The following is a 9,441-nucleotide window of genomic DNA, read 5'->3' on the forward strand; positions in this document are numbered from 1 at the left end:
TTTTAATATTTTTGAAAATAGTTCTGAAATAATGATAAAAATTCTTTACGATATAAGTTTTAACTTGAAAAAAAATTCCAATAAATTTAGTACGTCTATATGCATTCATGCTCCACTATCATGATACTTTTCTACCACAACCGTTAAACATATTTTTGAATATCAATCACCATATCACATTAGTAACATACAATGATAGTCATAACTCCCTCTAAACTTCAACTACAACACTATCCCCGTTGATATCTTTACATAATTTTTTTAATTCATTCTCGCAGAACCTGTATCATCTATTAGACAGAAAATTAGTGCTACTTTGAAGGTAGGGAGAAACTTCAAAAAAATAGGATGACCATAGAATTGAGACAAAGAAAGCACATTAAATCAAAATTTAACAAAACTAAAGAAAACAAAAATTTAGGAATAATTAAAAACATCAAAGAAATTGTCCAAGTCCTGCAAAACAGTCAGATATATTGTCCCAAAAAATAAAATCACTGATAAGATTAGTCATTGATGGAAGCAATGGCCAACATCATCAGCTGTTTTATCCCCTTTCTTTGCATCCCCAATTACACACTGTGAAATAAGAGCAAACACAATTCTTTGAAAATTCACAACAGAAAGAATTAGAAGTGTTATATTCTTTGATAAACTTTCCTATATTCACTGATGCTGCTGAGGAAATTGGTATAGCACTCAACATTATTTCTTTCACATTCTTCTTATTTACCTTGCAGTGCTTTTGAGAACCATATGTGCTTATTCCCTCTTATGCAAACAGAAAGAATCAATATAAACCCAAAGAAAAATGTCACTACATTTGGTATCATCACTACATATAGGCAAAAGGAAAAATTGAAAACTTAGCGGACTATGGTAGTTGAGTATTCTACTTGGACATTATATTACCACACAGCTACATACATCAGCAGGGTCCCTCAAGTTTAATCATCAGCCAACTTGTCTTAATGAAATTAGAAGGAATTATTGAGCCTTGAACCACTTTCAAATCAGCAGCCTCATTCGTGCTATGAATGCCACCATCGGAGCACATCAAAGTTGTCGCCGCTTTTTGAAGTCATCGCTGAAACCTTCAGCCGAAATCGAACCAGAAGCCGCGGCCAACACACACCATCATGGGTTGCATCACCTCCACTACGCAGCGGAATGGTCACCGTAAAGATGAACTACAAACCACCTCTTACTTGCTCCCTAGCCAGCTGCGTCCTTGGAGTTTTAGTCGGAACCATCGCCGCCAACACCGTGCCATTCGCGCTCACCATTCTACTTCATCTTCAGCCGGAACCACCTTCCTATCGAAGTTTCATGAAGATGGAGATGGTTGATTATTTGGGGCCAAACTCATCTTATTTATAGTAGAAGCCAAATATGTAAGGGTTGGCAAAATTAACCAATAAACACAATCTATGATATAATCTAAATATTTAAGCACAGTTTGTTGAAAATTGAAGAGGAAATAAAGATAAATTATGGCATTGGAATTCTTTTCAAGACTAACAATAAGCATGTGAATGAATAATGATAAGAAGTTTTGATTTCACCTAATTTCATTGGTGAAATTGGGAGGCAATAATTTTTTTTTAATTATCAAAAAATGTAGATAGTTATAGTTCAGAATGGAAATAGGTAGAATACAAATTGGCTATAAATACATTTAATTTTTTTTTTGAAACTCCCAAATGAATATTCAAAATTGAAAATCCTCAATTAAAAAGCTACAATTTTGGCCGCTTAATGAAGCACTATTTCCAAGGTATTCGTATAAAGGTTAAAGAGAACTAAACCAGAAACAACCAGAAAGGGTCGGTATCCAAAAAAAAAAAAGGTCGGTATCTTGAAGTGTCAAAAAAACCAAATATCAACCATGTGCATCAACACAATTTGAAAAGCATTAACTTATTGGAAATGCTTTGATAACCACTGCGGCTTCCATGATTTGCCGCAAGAATTTCTTTCTCGTCAGTAAGTTTTAACACAAAAAATAATGGTGTAATTAAAGTGATTTTGGAATTTGAACAGAAGTAACCCTTCATTTGTTAATGGCTTTCACTGCTTTGTGAGCTGCTTCATCTAAATCTTCAGCCGTTATTAATGTCATACCACTTTCCTTCAAAATTCTTCTTCAAAATTATTAATATGCATCATTGAATATAAATGCATTAAAAAAGAAGTGACAATGCTTCATTTCTTAACATTATTTTTCTACTTCATTTTCTCTATCCAAAATTATTTCTCCCTATGATTGCATATGTCCAAAAGCTCATCCTTCCTTCTACTATTTCGTTGAAGAAATCGAGTTTCCTAGATGAATATTAATGCATTAAAAAAGAGATGACAATGCTTCATTTCTTAACATTATTTTTCTAGTTCATTTTCTCTATCCAAAATTATTTCTCCCTATGATGGCATATGTCCAAAAGCTGTTCCTTCCTTCCTTCTACTATTTCGTTGAAGAAATCCAATTTCCTAGATGTAGTTTCAAAGCAGCTCTTCACGTTATCAAATCATGTCAAGCCTGTGCAGACTGTACGCCTTACCTAGGGAAAATAGAAGTATTAAATGCAAATGAAAATCTAATTACATTCAGCCAAAGAAACAGCCTGGAGCTATGCACTGTTTTCAAGTAAGTAAAATTCAATTCTAGTCCTCCCCTCCCTTTTCTATCTTCTCTAGTCAAATAATTTTTTCCTCTTTAATGGTTCGTCCAAGTGAAAATATAATTACATTCACTATCATGGACCTCTCTTTCCCACCTCCCTGATGAATTTTGACCCTAATTCACATCTTCTTGAGCAACTATCATAATTACTACAATTATTATTAAAATTCAAAAAACAAATGATCAACAATAATTATTAGCTTAACCATTTCCTTTTCTATTATTTTGATTTTATACCTTCTGAAATCCTGAGTATGAACTGAGTACTTTTATGTTGTGAACATCTTAGTTGTAGTCTTCTAGAGATAATGATCTGGGGAGAATAAATTTTTTTCAAAAGAAACAGATATGAATTATCATGAAATATATCAACCACCTGACATAACATGAGCAATGACTATTATAAAGTGTTAGCTATCCTATATGCCATTCAGTAAACATGCTAATCAGCAAGACCATACAACCAAAACTGACCATTCTAAATGTGCACGCTTAACTGGATCTGCAAACCCATGTCAAGACATAACATTTTTAACCATCTCAACAGAAATTATGCACTTACCATTCAGCAGAACTGAATTATCAGTGAAGGGGCCACTGCCATCACATCAAGAAAAGTTCTCACCAAAAATAAAGTAGTAAAGGCTTTTATTGGGAACAAACTCATAGACCAGTAACTTCTCTACTCTTTCCAAACTGAAACCAAGTAGCCTGACTAAATTTATGTGTTGTAGCTTGGCCAACAACTACACCTCGTTCTTGAATTCCTCATCCCCTTGTCCTGAATTTGTAAATAACCTCTAATCCATTGGAATGCTTACCCTGAAAATATATCAGTTGATGTAAATGTATATCAGATCCGAGAGTAAGTGAATACCACTATATGAAAATTATTATTGATCTAAAATGTAAGCGCATATCATTACCTTGTAAACAGGTCCAAATCCTTTGTCCTAGAATATTTGTGTCGGAAAAGTTATTTGTACCCTTTCTTATGGTCTCCAAGTTGAATTGCATTGTATTAGCAGGTTCAATTCCACTGTCATCTTCAGCTACACATGTGAATGGAACTTAATCAAATTTAGTTCTTCAATGGTGAATTAAGATAAACAGCAGAAAATTAAAAAAAAAAAAAAATAACATGATGGTAAACGGTAGATTTGCTTTCTTTCTCTGAGTGAATCAATACCTTCTGTTATAGATACATAAAGTACTTCATATGTTATTATTTCTATTATGATTAATTGCTTGTATTGTATTGAGGAAAATTATATCATGTTAATACTGAAAGTTGATTAAACACTAGTCCAAAGTACAGTAATATTTGAAGTCAAAGTTGCAGTTGATAGCACAACATGAACATGAAAGTACACTTTCTCACTAAGGGTCTAAACAGTAAACACTAAAATGGGGGAAATGGCATAACTAAGGCCAGTCAAGAATTTAACATGCAACAAAGGCACCTAAAGCATCTCAAATACTGCATCTCCTTAAAGTAAAAAAATAGAGAACCTGCGTGAACATGATAATAAGAGAAATAGCAAAGATGGGTTAGCATCAGAAGCATCAATTATTGCCTTCCCCAAGACAGAGTTATGCTTTGGATTTGAGTTCAGCTCAAGCTGCTAAAGCTTTTCAACCGCCTCAGCCTTTGTGCCCTAGAAGTTAAGACATCATGATCAAAGAATATGCTGCAGATTATCAGAGAAAATTGAAAGTGAAAGAAAAAATTATTGATGCTGGAAACTAATATAAAAAATGTCTAATGACTTCATGAAGGCAGCACCAGTTATTAGAGTTAACATGAAAAAGATACCATTCCAAGAAGGAATAAGCAGAAAGCTTCCTCAAATTTCAGATCAAAGCCATCTGAAGCCATCAAACAATCAGATATGTCTTTTGCTTTGTTAATCTGCATCATATAAATAACAATACTGGGTATCAGGGTGAAATTAGGAAACCCATTGTTTGAGAATGTAAGCAAATAAAAAACAATATGGATTGTAACAAATATTAAAATGCTTCAGCTTTGAAGAGGGTGTTACCAATTCTTTTTGCTTGCTGGAAAATCGAAGTGCCAAATGAGCTGTAAAAATTATATAGAAACAACTTGAATATAGTATTACTCTTAAATTCTGTGATTCAATTGTCTACTTATTCTTTCGCATCACAGCTAAGATATTCCAAGGAAGGAGATAACCTATCTCATTAGCCAGCAAACTTCCCAATGCTTGGCTTAGAAAGGAAGGCCAGTCATGTACTTGGCATGAAGCTCCAACATCAAGACCCTGTCTAAGCAGTTCTCACAAAGCTGCTATTGCTCCACGTCTCCTATCAAAATTTTCAGGGGTATTTGACATGCTCAGGAGTTCCAAGATGCAAGCAGGTGCAAGCTCTTCAAGAGATTATTCAATCTAGAAACCATGAAAAGCATCCTCAGGGGTGTGTTCCATGCGTAATATACAGCTAATGTTTCCAACCATCACTGCAGAATGGCGAATTCTCAAGCCACAAAGCATATGATGGGGGATGACATAAATTATGAAAATGGAATTTATCAAAATCTCCCTTAGACATGATTCTCATTGTTCTTCTTTTCCAATCTCATTTGCATCTGGATTCATTTCACATATATTGTTCTGCAGATAGATGGGTAGTTGCTCCACTATATTATTCAAGAGACTGCAGCGAACCTATGAAATCAAATGAGACACAAAAAATTGAGAAAAAATGTGATGCAGAAACGACAGCATCAGAGAGTGAGAGAGCAGAAACGAAAGCACTTCGTCTTCTACATCTTCTAGCAAAATTGTGATGCAGTTTCGGTGGAAGAGCTCCAGGCTTTATGCTAACTAATGGGTCAAGCAGGGTATGGAAGCTTGAGATTTGCGTTGGAAGTTCCTTTTCAAAAAGAATAAAGAGGTTTACGTTTCCAACAATGGCTTGGGAGGGGAAAAGACAGAGGCGTGCTATGCAAAGTCAGGGTTTTTTGTTCAATAGAATTAAAATCTGAAAAGGCTTCGAAAAATTGGGCTCTCTTAATTTCTTTTTAATTCAAATTCAGTTTTAAATGTTTATTTAAAATTTGGGATAACCCACTTGTTTCAATCTGCAAGGTACATTGAATTGAATTGAGTAGATTTTTTTGAACGTGAATTGAGTAGGTCATGGTGACATTAAATAGATTGTGAACAAATTTTTAAAATGGTTTAAGTTGTTAAATAGTGATTGGCTTAGAAATAGGTAGTGGATAGTTAATGTGAATTAATAATTAATGTTACTCAGATTAAAGGTTAAAAATAATTCGAAAATAAAGTAAATTTCAGGTGCTATTACATGGCTACCCTTCAATAAAAATACAATTAGCAAAGATGCCACTCTCAAGTTTCTAAAAGTAGTAATAATATTTTCTTTTTGATTTTTTTTAATCTTACAAAAAATGTTGAAACCTCCCTCAATGGATGCCAAGTGTCAAAACTTGCCATCTTTTAGGTTCTCTTTTATATACTATTTAGATTAGATTTACTTTTATAACGCACATGAGTTTCGTCATTAAAATTGCTCTAATGATAATTTGAGTCCACGACAACCTTTTATTAATCACCACTCTTTTGTGTGATTTGACAGGCTCGTCCAATCAATTTTCACCCATTTAAAAGATTTTGCAGTTGGCTCATAGGTTTGGTGTTCAACTTATGTGAAAATGGACAATGTGTGTGAGTTGATAAAAGTGAGACATAAGATAAGACTGAAATAAGGATAGGAGATAGCTGATGCGAGGAAATAGTTTGTTTGAATAGAATTGAGCTTACTCCTATTGGTATGCATGTTGTATTGAAGCCACTATGACAGGTAGGGAATTCTTTTTCACGTTGGGATTTTTGAGGAATAATTTCAGGTGTATAGAGGTGAAGGAAAGGGAATTTTGTGATTTTTATGTCATTGGAACACATATATACGATTGTTTATAGGGATGATTGTCTATTAGGTGGTTCTTTTCAAATGTGCCCGCGACATTTGGATGGAATAGGGCACCAAGCTTCTATTTGTTGGTGGTCCTAAGTAGCTAGTAAATAATTTATAAAGTGTTGATGTGTTTTGTGGTAGTACACGTCGCGATTTAAAACCACCGGTTATTGCTTTTAGCATCTTCTACCAAAGGTTGATAAAAATGCCACAAATGATGAGATTAGGATGTTTGAGAAGGTGCACAACGATTGAGATAAGTGTCAGTAAAACATTTAGTGACCGTTATAAACTGACATCGTAAAAAAAAACACAACTAAAAATAAATTTTAGTTAGTGTAATTAACTAAAAAAAATTAAACAAGGTGGAAAAAAGGCTTGTTTGGCAACCACATAAAGTATACGCAAAAAATTGTAAGCGGATTAAATTTTATAATTTAGATCAAACCATGTAAAAAATTACAACAAATATCTTCCTTAGACAGACAGCCAAACCCAAGTTTTGCTTTCATCTGAATTCAACTATTTATTGGTGATTTCAAAAAAAAAAAGATCAACCATGTAATTTTTTCTGGGGGCATATGGATAGGATGGGGGAGGTCCAGAGCCAATTCGTGGGTGCAATTTATCTTTACGATGTACTAAAAAAACCATGTAATTTTTCTTTTTACCGATTAAATCATGCAAATTATTTTTGACGTTGAATCATGCAATTTAAGTATTTAACTCATTAAAAACAACATGTTAAATGCGAATAGAAAAAACTCATTGGTCAGCCCCCTACCGCTTAGTGCGCTGACCGTGGGGCGAGGAATTAGTCTCACGGCTGTCGACTGTGGGGATATTTTGGTAAAAAAAATAGTTTTAAAAAAAAGGCATATTAATAGAGAAAACATAATTAGACCCGGTCGATAACAAGACCCAAAATCGGGACCAAAATAAGTGATGCCCATACATTAGGATTTAGGAGGTTACCTAATACCTACTTGTGGTTGTTCGACTTTTTAGAATTCAAGAAAGTTAGAAATTGAATTTGAAAAATAGATGAAATTCAGAAATTCATAAAAGTCCACCCTATTTTCCGGAACTCATAAATAATGTGTGTTAGTTAGTTCTAGAAGACGAGTAGTTAAAAAAAAGGTTCTAGAAGACTAGTGGTAGCTCTTGCCTCAGTGGTACTCGTCGGAGGATTTTGAACCGCAGAAAGTTTGGTAGCAGTGTGAATCACATTTATAGCGGCTTTGCTGGGGAGATATAAACGTGAAAACATAAATGTCCGCTATTTAGAAGCAATATTTTTCACAAAACAAACTATTTACACAAACTCCCATTCAAAGTGTAAATTAGTATAGCACAACAGATAAATAGTTGAGTTTCTTAAACATATACTCCCTCTGTTCCTATTTATAAGTCTATTTTACCCAATTCTCTTAGATTAAGAAAAGTTATTACAAGCAATAAATTTGTAAAAGAATTTATTCACTTTCCTAGATTACCCTTATTTAATTTCTTATAAATTTTTCTCTCCAAGTTATTATTTCAAAATCTCATTGTCTCTTTCATATTAAATAAGAGGATAGTTTTGGGAAAAAATAATTAATGCTCCATTGATATTGTAAATGGACATATATTTAGGAACAAGAAAAACACTCAAAAATGACATTATAATAAGGAACGGAGGGAGTAGGTCATAAATTCGGAAGATTAATCTCATGAGTCATGACTATCGGTTATGAAATACTTAAAAAAACAATTTTTTTTTCCAAAAAACAGAAGAGTTTTACTCATAATTAAAGAGATAGTGAAGGGACTATCTCAATAAGGAAAGTACATCCCTCCCAAAGTGCAATACAAATTACAAACCACCAAATCACACCCCAAAAGAGAAATGGAAAGTTTAGAGTGGTCTAACTAGTCTACAATTAGAACAACACATTACCAATACAAAGTTTAACTTATACAACACATACTCTTTTTATATGACCGATTTTAAGATATGAAGCTGTGGTCTCTATGTCAGAAAATAGATCTTATTTGAATTAAAATAAAAATACAACCTTTTTATTTTTGAAACATACAACCTAACTCCTTTATCTTATGTGCGTGACACAAAATGATAGGGAAGTCGCGCGGTGTATATATCAAGATTATGTTTTCAATTTATTCTTCAACTAGGATTTTTGTTTTGTTTTTTTTTAATGAAAGAAAAGGAAGTAATTAATTTCAATATATATATGAGTTTAATGGATATGCACTGACAGTGTAAAATAGTTTTACACAGTCATCCAATCAAAGCATGCCACATAGGAGAGATAATTACATTTGACTTTAATTTTAATTAAAAGAATAAGATATTTTTTGATTTGGCGGAATTCAATTGGATGTCTGTGTAAAACTATTTTACACTGTCAGTGCATATCCATTAAACTCTATATATATATATATATTTTTTTTTTTTTGAAAGGAAGTAATCATTAGATTTTGTTTGTTTTCCAATTAACTTCCATTTCTCTTTTCACATTTTTTTCAAAATATAAGAGATTATTTTCCTTTTTCTGAACAAAAAAGTTTTGTTTTCTGTTTTCATATAGAATTGAAAAATAAACAAGTTTCTCTTTTCACATTTTTTAAAAAATTAGAGGTTATTTTTCCTTTTTCTAAAAAAAAGTTTTGTTTTCTTGTTTTCATATAGAATTATTGAAAAACAAAAAAGTTCAGTGTTGTATGAGCAAAATGGCACAATGTGTAGCAAAAATATTTGGGTAAATTTCTTTTAGATTTAATTTTTTACT

The 9,441-nt window shown here is 32.8% G+C and overlaps 1 long non-coding RNA gene across 6 annotated transcripts; it reads right to left on the reverse strand.

Moving 5' to 3' along the window:
• Positions 1-1,995: 1,995 nt before the first annotated feature.
• Positions 1,996-6,161, reverse strand: LOC130745190 (uncharacterized). Of its 6 annotated transcripts, none has more exons than XR_009021591.1 (5): positions 4,500-6,161; positions 4,196-4,341; positions 3,610-3,735; positions 3,246-3,505; positions 1,996-2,556 (listed from the first exon to the last, which is right to left on the reverse strand). It is a non-coding gene; the product is annotated as an uncharacterized LOC130745190 (long non-coding RNA). The 6 variants fall into 6 exon arrangements; XR_009021589.1 differs by having other exon boundaries at positions 1,996-2,561; XR_009021587.1 differs by lacking the exon at positions 1,996-2,556 and having other exon boundaries at positions 3,061-3,505; positions 4,500-4,595; positions 4,729-6,161.
• Positions 6,162-9,441: the final 3,280 nt, after the last annotated feature.

The sequence above is a fragment of the Lotus japonicus genome, chromosome 3 (genome assembly GCF_012489685.1).
Source record: "Lotus japonicus ecotype B-129 chromosome 3, LjGifu_v1.2".
Taxonomy (NCBI): domain Eukaryota; kingdom Viridiplantae; phylum Streptophyta; class Magnoliopsida; order Fabales; family Fabaceae; genus Lotus; species Lotus japonicus.